Source organism: Cavia porcellus, unplaced genomic scaffold (assembly GCF_034190915.1).
Source record: "Cavia porcellus strain 051 isolate PalLab524CR breed Dunkin Hartley unplaced genomic scaffold, mCavPor4.1 scaffold_27, whole genome shotgun sequence".
NCBI lineage: Eukaryota > Metazoa > Chordata > Mammalia > Rodentia > Caviidae > Cavia > Cavia porcellus.
The window spans coordinates 31544354-31555295 of NW_026947510.1; the positions used below are offsets into that span (position 1 = coordinate 31544354).

Genomic DNA, 10942 nt, shown 5'->3' on the forward strand with positions numbered 1-10942 from the left:
TTGTTTAAGGGGTAAATGTCGACAAAATTGTTTCTAATAACGACAGAGTTAGCAAGTATGACTCCAAATTGTTCATTGACAGATCTCTAGTCCTTTTTGTCAAAGACTATGATATTCCTTAAAATTCTATTGAAACTTATACATTTATAGTAATCAATAAAACCACTGTATGAGTAGTATTTATAGGCTTCATTCTTATAAAATGTCAATAGTAAAACCCCACTTATGAAATTTGATTGCAAGATGAATAATCCTGCAATAAACTAAAGAGTAGTACATGAAATTCATTGCAGGAAACAAACTATAATCATGATTTAACTTGAGCTGGCAAGGTCTATGAGTAGACTGAGATTTTACATCCATTCCATCTTTTTCTCAGGGATCAGCTACTCACTTCCTGGAAACTCTTCATTCTTCGACCTGTGAACAAATCTCTAGCCATACCTAAGCAAATGAACCCTGCACACTGCCTGTGACTCTTTCTGGCCTGAAAAAGGCACTTCTCACGTGGAACTCCTCTCCGGTGCAGTTCTGGTCTTGCAGTCCGGTGAGTCTTGATCCACCCCAAAGTAAAGCTGTGGCATCCAAGGTCTTTCTCCAGTCCAGAGTTCTGCACAGCGGAGGGGATCAGTTTCCAGCTGTCATCAAAGATGCGGAATCCTGGTGAAGAATCTCAGTTCTCCCAGTGCAGAAACCAAGCGCTTCCACCAGATGGAGCTGTGGGTTCTCCGAGTCGTGTCAATGATTGCGTTCTGATTATGATGACTGTTTTGTTTTCCTGCTGATGGAATTCACTGCAATACATTTCCTTCTGAAGACTGCTTTCATTGCATTCCATAGGTTTCAGTAAGTTGTATTTGTATTTTTGTTTACTTGTAGATTTTTTTAATTTCTTTTTTAAATTTCTTCTATGACCCACTGAATGTTGAGGAGTATATTATTTAATTTCCATATGTTTACGGAGTTTTTGCAGTTTCTTTTGTCATCAATTTCCAATTTTAGAGCACTATGATCAGATAATATGCACAGGATAATTTCAATTCTTTTGCATTTACTTAAGCATGTTCTAAAGGCTAATATATGTTCTACAGCTAATATATGTTCTATTTTAGAGAATGTCTCATGTGAAGTTGAGAATATATATCCTGTTGTTGGGTGTAACATTGTACACATCTATTTCACATTTGATTCAGTTCTTTTATTTCTTTACTGATCTTCTGCCTCATTGATCTGTCTCTTTGTGTCAATGGGGTGTTATAGTCTCCTGTTATAATTGTGTTATTGCTTATTTGATTTTTCATTTCTATTAATATTTGTTTTATAAAGATGGGTGCTCCCATATTGGGTGCATATATATTTATGATTGGTATCTCTTCCTCTTGAAGTTTTCCTATACCCAGTATATAGTGACCTTCTTCATCTCTTTAGATCATTTTTGGTTTGAAGTTCACAGTGTGTGCAAACAGGATACCTACCCTTGCTTTTTGGGAGGTTCTTGTTGCATGAAATACTGTTTTTCTTACTTTGACTTTAAGTCTATGAATTCATAGGTTTCATGTATACAGCATATGATTAGATGTTGTTTCCTGATGCATTCTGTTTCTTTTAATTGGTGAATAGAGGACATTTATATTAATGGTTATAAATGGTATATACTGGCTTATTTTTGCATGTTATCTTTCTGCTGTTTGTTCTTTACCTTTCTCCTCTATTTGGTTGTCCCACTTAGTGGGTTTTTTTGTATTGCTGTTCTTGAAGTTGTAGTTATTTTTATGCCTATCTAGAATATTTCTTAGTATTCTTTGCAGGGTTGGTTTGATGGTTATGAAGTTCTTTAGCAGCTTTTTATTGTGAGAGTATTTCATTTCCTCATCAACTTTTTAAGGATAGTTTTGCAGGGTACATCAAGTCATTTTCCTTTAAAATCTGAAATACTTCATTCCGTGCTCTTCTTGACTTCATTGTTTGTATTGAGAAGTCTGCTGTGGTTCTGATGGGCTTTCCTTTATAGATGATCTGTCTCTTCCCTCTAAGAGGTTTTCATATTTTGCTCTTATGTTGAATTTCTGGGATGTTGATAATAATATATCTGGATGTAGCTTTATTTTGGTTATGGCTATTTCGAGTTCTATATGTTTCACTTACCTGTATGTGTTTCCCTTATTTATTTGGAAAGTTTTCAGCTGTAAATAGTCATCTGTAAATAGCCTTTTGATATCAGTTTTTCACCTTTTTCATTTATACTTATTAATCTTACATTGTTTCTCTTTGCATCATCTTGTAATTATTGAATTATTATTTCCTGATTCCTTGTTTTTTTTTAAAGATATTTCCTTTCCTGTTCACTAGCTGCAATCTTGTCTTGAAGGTTCGAAAGTTTATCTTCTCATTCACTGAGGTGGTTTTGCCAGATTTTAATGGAATTTTTGGTTTCTTGGATATCTCTCTGAATCTGTTTCATTCATTCTAATTCTGTCTTATATTGTTCATTATGATTTTAATCATTTTGCCATGCTCCCCTGTTTTTTAAATATATCTTCGTTACATGTGTTCAGCATTTCTTTCATTACGTTTTTCATTTCTTGTTTACCTGTGAGATCATTTCTGAACTTAGTTCCTTTATGCATCATGGAGTTGTTTCTTTACTTCATCTGCTACCATTTCAGATGTTTCAGATGTATGGCTCACATTTTCTTCCACGTCCATGTCTCCCTTGTTTGGGATGAGATGGAGCTTTGTGATTGCATTTTGCTGTTTCATGTTGTCATTTTCCTGTATTCCTCTAGGTTAGTTGAATGCTAGGTCTCAGTTGTCTCTTGAAGATGGCTGTCTGTACTGCAAAGGAGTTTTCCCAGTTGAGAGGGGGACCTTAGGTAGTTATTGCCAGGTCCCTAAGTGGCACTCAAATGCTCCTCAAATTGGAGGGGTGCACTGCATGTACCTTCAGCATACCCCGTGTGACTCATTGAAGCTCCCTGGTGGCTTGAGATTACAGGACAGGGCTCTACCAGCTTCCTAGTGGCATACTAACGCTGAATGGTATGTGGTGTACACTGGGCACTCAGCTCACACCACTGTAGCTCACTAAAGCTCCTTGACTTCTTGGAGTCTCTGGGTGGTGCATATGCAGGTTTTGTGCCACATACTAAAGCTGAACAGCTAAGTTGAGTTCACAGTGGAGACCTTCAGCCCATATCAGTCAGCACATGGTGGCTCCTGGTTACCTAGGGATCACTGGGAGTGGCCCAGCCAGGACCAGAGTGTATGACGTAAAGGTCCTAGACTGTTTTAGAACACTGGGCAGGGCTCTACCAGGTTCTGCGCAAGGTGCCACAGCTGCACAGCTAGGTAGAGTTTACTGTGGAGGCCTGTAGCTCACACATGGCAGATCCTGGCTACCTGGGTGTCACTGGATAAGGCCAATTTAGCCATCTTAAGACTATTTTTAAATATATAACATTCAAACTGCACCATATTGTCGCATGTACAGAATTTTCTTTTAGACTGTAGGCTATTCCATTCTACATATATTAAGGCTATGTGATATTGCACTGCATGTGCAAACCTTGTTTCACTTACAATTTCTTTATTGGTGGACAATTTAGGTTTCTTGTGAAACCTCTTGGTTATTGCCAATAGTGCTTCTATGAGTGTGAGTCTACAAATGTTTCTTAGAGACCTTATGTTTAATATTTTTTTTTATATTCCTACAACTGAGATACTGGATCATCTGAAAGTTCTATTTTTTTCCAACAACAAGCACACTATTTTCCATAGTGATCTCATCAGATAAACTTATTTCATCTGTCATTCAATTTGTGTTATCATGTTTATATATTCATTTATTTCTAATTGAGAAGGATACTACTGTGAAAATTTGCAGATCCTCTCTCTTCAGTCTTCTGAGTAGCTATGATTACAGATGTGCACCTCCATGTTCGCTTAATATATTTTCCTTTAATATGTGCAGGGTTTGTAATGATTATTCATGTTTCATTCTTCACAGTAGTAATTTATGATCTTTTATTTGTTCTTTTTTAATTGTTTTAGACTTTTATCATTTTAAATGAGATTTTCAAAGAACCAGCATTTATAATTCATTGATGTTCTCTATTCCTCTTCTGCTTTCAATTTTGTTTTATCATCTCTGTAATTTTGCTTTCTGTTTGCTCTAGGTTCATTTTTTGTTATATTTTTTATTATTTTCCTTTACTTTGTATTAGCCAAAAGGTTGAGAATCAATCAGTGTTTTATTTTGACCTGGGAATAATTTGAAAATAGGTTGTTTCACTTCCAACTGCATAAACATTTCCCTAATGTCTTTCTGTATATGATTAATAAATTGATTCCTTTAGGTCAGTGAGTACATTCCATATAATGCTTTGTCTTTATTATCAAAGTATTGTAGGTCAGTTCTTACCTGTTAGAGAGTACACTATGCCTTAGTAATTGTGGGGTAAGAGCCAATCTGTAAAACATTTGTACCAGGGTTGTTATATGCCATTAATAATATATCTGGAAGGAAGGGCTCCAAAGACTGACACTCTAGGAAAGTTCCAGTGTTTTTTGACCTGTAAAGACATCATATCTTAGCTGGCAATGAGTCAGAACAGTATTTCAGAATTAAATAGCACTTAATCTATTTTCTCCTGTCTTTGGTAACATAGTTGGCTCCCTTTTAAGAATCCCAAACAATTCTTGTACCATCTTTTAAACTCCCAAGGCAGAAATAAAATATAAAATATAAAGAGCCAGAAATTAGGCTAATGAAAAAAAAAATAGGTATAACTGGAGGGAATGAAAAATCTCTGGAAAGTTACAATAATAACATGTCATTTTTGGATAACCAAGAAAATAGTATGGGTGAAAACAAATGAGAAAATGATATAAATAATGAAGTGAAATTCCTCATTGCCCTGTGGGAGGCAGCTATTTTTAAAAGATCAGAAAGTTGAATGAATACCAAGAAAATGAGTACCTCAGTAGACAAACATGTTCCAGATGCCAAGACCAGCTTATTATATAGAAGTAAGCCAAGCTTACAGGAAGGGGAAAGGGTTATCACAGCTTGTTACCTAAATTCAACATTGGAATGAATGTGGCGTCACTTTTTGTAGCACAGGCACCTTTGAAGGAATGATTTGATAGCACTCTATGCATAAAGAAATGCAAATTACTATTGTACAAATTTGTGTTAACTTCCCACTTATGTTCCAGAGTAGAAGATTAGAAGTCTTGAAACAACAGCAACTGAAGGCACTTGTAACCAAATGTTTAAGAAATGAACAAAGCAAGTATCAGATGAGTCAGCGCACTTTGTAGCATGTAGGCAGCAAGTGATTTTAGTGACTTGTTTTGCAGGCAGCCTGAGAAACAGAAAAGCACTATTCTATCTGTTGCTTTATCATTAAATGTAACAATTAAAAATGAAAAGTGTAGGTAGCAAGTGTACAAAAGTGACACATTACTACACCACCTTCTCATAGTTTTGACCTATATGAGGAGCCTTTTCAAAGGCAGACTAAGACATGCACTTGGGGTTTTCTCCGCTGAAAGACCACCACAAGAGCTGTGCCAACATCATAAACCTCTCATTGGTGCTGACCAACAGTCTCTTCTCTAGGAAATACCTTCATTCATTTGTATTAGAGTTTTGTTTTGTTTTACTCTTTTGTTTTGGAACTGGGGATCAAATTTACAACCTCATGCTTGCCAGGTGGGTGCTGTAGCTCTGAGCTAAATTCTCGGCACTATTTTTGTTTTAACGGACAGATCCAAAACAAGTTATGGGACAAAAGTCCACTTTTTCATCTTGTCTCTGTGAAGTTAAGTTCCTAGATCTCCATACATCTTACAAAGTGGGAAGCAGAGCTGTGACTGAGCAGGGATGCTCTGACACTGTCTGGATCTGGGCTGTTCAGAGCTCTGCTACCTTGTCCTGCTGATCCCTGTACATTCCCACTTTCAGTGATAATTTTGAGAATTTTCCTCCTCAACTATTCAATCATAGTTTGTATTTCCCAACTTGTCCTTCAGTTGTGCTTGGTCATGACTTCAGTATCACATCGTTTTGGTGCGTAGCCATATGAAGCTTAGCTCTCAGTGTTTCACAGGAATTCTTCATTCTCCAGCTTATGGGAAATGTGACACTTCTTAACCTCTTAGGTCAATGGAATCCTAGAGTTGCTACCCTGTGCTGCTCCCAAGGCAGCTCCTTGGCATTCTCTTTTGGACTTGCGGCCAGATTCCCCACCAGGATCTAATTGGAGTATTGGACCCATACACTGTCTTTCCATGGGTTGTAGACCATGACAAGCAGCACCCACAGACGCTAGGCAAGGGTCCCTAAGATGTCAGTGGCTTGGTCCCAGAAGACTTTTAGGATCAGCATTTCCCACTGCTTTGGCATGGCTCATGTCCTTCTCTACACCATTTCTAACCAGTCCTGTATCAAGCTCTCAGGCACCCACCCAAAATGGTGGCTGCAGATTTCCATCCTGCTGGGAAACTTTCAATAAGATGCATGGAGGCAACTTCCTTCCATCAGTCAAGACAAGCAGAATTGTGATGATCTTCAGCTTCTCCCTGCCTAGCGTCTTGACAATGACATGGCTTTCACCCTGGTTTTCTACAGTTTCTGTCAAAGGCAGCTTTAAGCAAATTGGCATCCCCTCTGTGTCATGGTCAGAGACAGAACCAGCACACTCTGCTGGTATATGACAAGCTGCTTGGTCAGACTTTTGGACAGGTGCTTGGGTTCAGGTACTTTATACCTTGGGTACTCTATACTTCAGAGATAAGGTGATACTTTCTCATTATTCTCTGATACCAACCAGGCCTGTCTTTTCACCTTTCTCTGGAACATTCATCTCCCATGCCATGTGGAAAGCTTACAACTGCATTGTCTCCCTGGTGATGAAGCCTCCTCTGACCTGCCTATGCAGGACATATCGGCCACATGATGGTCCTTCAGAGCAAGCCTCCTGTTTATGGGACCTAAGAATGCGGGCCTTGTGGTGTTCTCATTTTGAAGCAGTGGCTTCACTTTTCTGTATTGCAGAACAGTGACGTGAAACTTTCAAAGTTTTCAATGATTACCCACAGCTGTTTGAAGCATGTGTGTCATAGGTTCACCACCATTGGTCTAGAACATTTTTTCCAGCATACCAAACTGCTTGGCAACCTGGTAGTTGTGATAATCTTAAGAGAACTTCACTACTATCAACTAGAAGCCTGTGTGGTAACTGCTACTCATGTCCCAGCTGAATGGAAACTTCACAGTTTACTATCTAAGAGAGCAGAACACCTGAATCCCATGGCCATGTAGAATGGGAACCCCTCACTGTACTCTGGGAGGTCTGTGACGTTTTGAGGCAGATACTGGCCAACATGAGGCAACAGAGAGGTGGAGAAGGCTGTCCAATCAGGGCCCTTCATATCCCATTTTTCATTCTCTGCAAAAGTTCTCTGCAAATCTTTATAACTGTGAGATTCTGCCTCTCCTTGCAGTCTGGTGATCATGTCAGGGCTAAGGAGTAGACACTTATATAATTCATCCTCATGAATTCTTTTACAGGAACTTATGTTGTTCCATCAAAACTACCCACTTATCATCAGAAATGCACTGTAACTACTTCACTAATTTTTCCCAGGAGCTCCACTTACAATCTGAGCAGATTTGCAATTTCTGCTTATCTATGGGGGTCGTCTTTCAGTTGCAGTCTCCAGGTCACTTCCTCATCTTATTTTTCTCTCAGGCTAAGATGGAGAGTGGAGTCTGCAGATTCCATCTGCCAAAGGACAAGAGGCAGGGATGTGGGCACTGCTGTCCTGGCGCCATTCTTTCCAGCTTTCCATTCCTTTCCATTCCAGACTTCAATCTTTTAAATTTGTTGATTTCTTCCCCTCAGCAAATTACCTATCCTGGAGAAGGTTTCTGTGACATTGAAAAGAATGTGTATTATGATTTTAATAGAATATTCTGCAGATGTTAGTTTTTCTGTTGTCAGTGATTTTTCAATTTGTCTATAATTTTGCTGATTTGCTGTCTAATATTTCTATCAATAGCTAAAAGAAGGATATTGAAATCCTTATTCACAAACCTATCATTTAAGAATGTTTATATATTTTTCCAGGTCTGTACATTGTTATTGTGTTTTGTGCATATATACTTATCTACTGAAGGCTAACCCTTTCTCCCTATATTATGTCCCTTGAAATTATTTATCTGATGTCTTTTGATTACCATTGCCTCATTATACCTTTCTTCATTACTATATTTTCAACTTACCTATGACCTGACATATTTTAAGTTATTTTCTTATATATAACAGTTATAATTTTGTCATTTGAAAAACTACCTCAGCCACTCTCAGTGTATATATTCACATGATTTGCAAAGTAGTTATTCACATGTTAGAACCCACATTTGCTGTTCTTTTAATGTATTCTGTTAACTCACTCTGTCTAGATCTATGTCCTTTCTCTATTTTACTGTCTGTGTATCTGTGTATCCTCTTGTATGTGTATTTGTGTGTGTGTGTGTGTGTGTGTGTGTGTGTGTCTGTGTGTCTGTGTGTGTGTGTGTGTGTGTTGTAGGTACTGGAGATTAAACCTAGGAATTACATACAAAGCTACATCTCCAGAATTTTTTTTATTGTTTTAGAAAACATCTCACTAAGTTATAAATTTGTCCAGGTTGTGCTGAAACCTTTGCACTTACCTAGCTCATATGGGTTTTTTATTTCTCTGTTTATGATTTTACAACTTTATTGTAGTTTACTTAAATATCTTCAGAAATATAATTGATTTTCTTTACTTTGTTTTAAAACCTGTATGTGTGTATGGATTTCATTGTTTGCTTATGGTATTTTATATAATGAAATATCTAAGGCATTTATTAAACTAAACAAAAACTAAATTATATAATTTATAGTAGTGTACTAGTGTTGATATCTGACCACTTCTAATGATTTGGAGAAACTGTTCTTTCCCTCTTTTTATTCTCTCTTTTTTCTAATATAGTTCTTGTAAATATTCTCAGTACATAGAAAACTATATTATTATTGTTATTATTACTAATACTGTAATTATTATTACTTTGGTACTGGGAGTGCAACTCAGGGCCTTGCACTTGCCAAGCAGGTGCTGTGTCACTGAGTTACAACTCTCAACAAGAACTATATTAGAATGGTAAATTTTTTGCTTCAGCTATCAAACATAAGTTTAAAAAGTCCATGTCCCTCATTGTTTGTACAGATTAAGAAATAGCTCTTTACATAGTTCTTAGTCTACCAGGAATTTTGATGAAAATGTATGACATCTCTGGCCATTAGAGAAATCCAGAGTAAAACTACACTGAGATCCTACCTTACTCCAGAAAACAATGGCTATCACCATTGAATCAGTAATAATGAATGCTGCCTTGGCTACATGGGGAACAGGAATTCTACATTGTGGGTAGAATGTAAACTAGTACAGCCACTAAAGGAATCAGTAAGGCGATTCCACGATTAATTAAAACGAGGTATTCCATTTGACCTCAGTTTCCTCCTTCTAGATATCTTATTCAAATAGTTAAAGATATCATATTACAGTGATGGAGAAAAACAATATAGTATTTGTATGCTATACACATAAATTTGTGCTATCTTTAGGAAAATAGATGCACGTTGAGACCTTAATGTTAACAAAAGTAAATCAGGCCTACAAATTAAACAGTGCATGAGTTTTCTTATATGAGAAACCCAAAGTAAATAAAGAACAAAATAAAAGATAATAAGAAACAGAGAGATAAATCTTTTGCAAACAGAAAGAGAATGAAGAAATTGAGAAAAACAAAAAAAGGAGGGGAAGATGTTAAAAGATGTAAAAAGAACTAATGTCTGTCATTTCCATGTATCAACTCCCCATGAGTGCAATCATTCAGTACTAAAAACATGGACTAATAAAAATAAAAATTAATAATAAAGAAATTTTACAATTGTTGATACAAATACCTATATAATATATAGTGCTGATAAGTGTAATTGGTTTGACATTATAGCTCAAATAGTAAGATCTGAATAGAAATTTAATTATAGTCTATGGCCTTACCATCCTAAACCCGATCTCATCTGATCTCGGAAGCTAAGCAGGATCGGGCCTGGTTAGTACTTGGATGGGAGACTGCCAGGGAATACCAGATACTGTGGGCTTAAAAAGTAAAAAAAAAAAGTAAAGAAAATTCAACTACATCTTACTTACAATAGGCACAAATAACATATGGGGAGCAAAAGGACAGAAAATAGCACACCACATAAGCAATCACCAAAAGTAAGGCAGAACAGTCAAACAGATGAAGCAGACTTTAGATAAATATATAATACAGTAGATTATTTATGATGAGGATTGAATTTTCAAATGTCAGATCTCCTCCTCTTCTTGTAACAAACTTTTTCATTGTGACATGTTATACTTCATATTACTCCTACACTCATTTCTCAAACATTCACTTAGTCTTTTGCAACTGTGCTCATGAAAGGGATTAATCCTATTCCTTCGCTACAATGTTTTATTCATAGTTTTGGTATCAAAATTATGCTGGCCTAATGAAACTTATTTGATTCCAACAAAGTGTTTATTTATAAACAGGTACATTTCTGATTTAAAAACTTAGGAAAATTCATTTGTGCAGCTATGTGGGTTTAGAATTCATTTTGTGGATGACTTTTTGAAATGGATTACAGATTTTAAATATATGGAAACATTCAGATTTTCTAGTTTCTCCTATGCTATCATTTTAAGAAACTATTTTACCTACACTCATGTAATCTTTACAATATCCTTTATGATTATTTTAGCACCTATACAACTTATAGTGATATATATTCTACCAATAATTTATATTTTCTTTTTAAAATCCTTTAATGATCTTGCTGGAGGTTTTAAAATTTCATTAAAT

General features: G+C 36.3%; 1 pseudogene; it reads left to right on the forward strand.

Moving 5' to 3' along the window:
* Positions 1-10081: 10081 nt before the first annotated feature.
* LOC111757037 (5S ribosomal RNA) lies at positions 10082-10196 on the forward strand (annotated as a pseudogene).
* Positions 10197-10942: the final 746 nt, after the last annotated feature.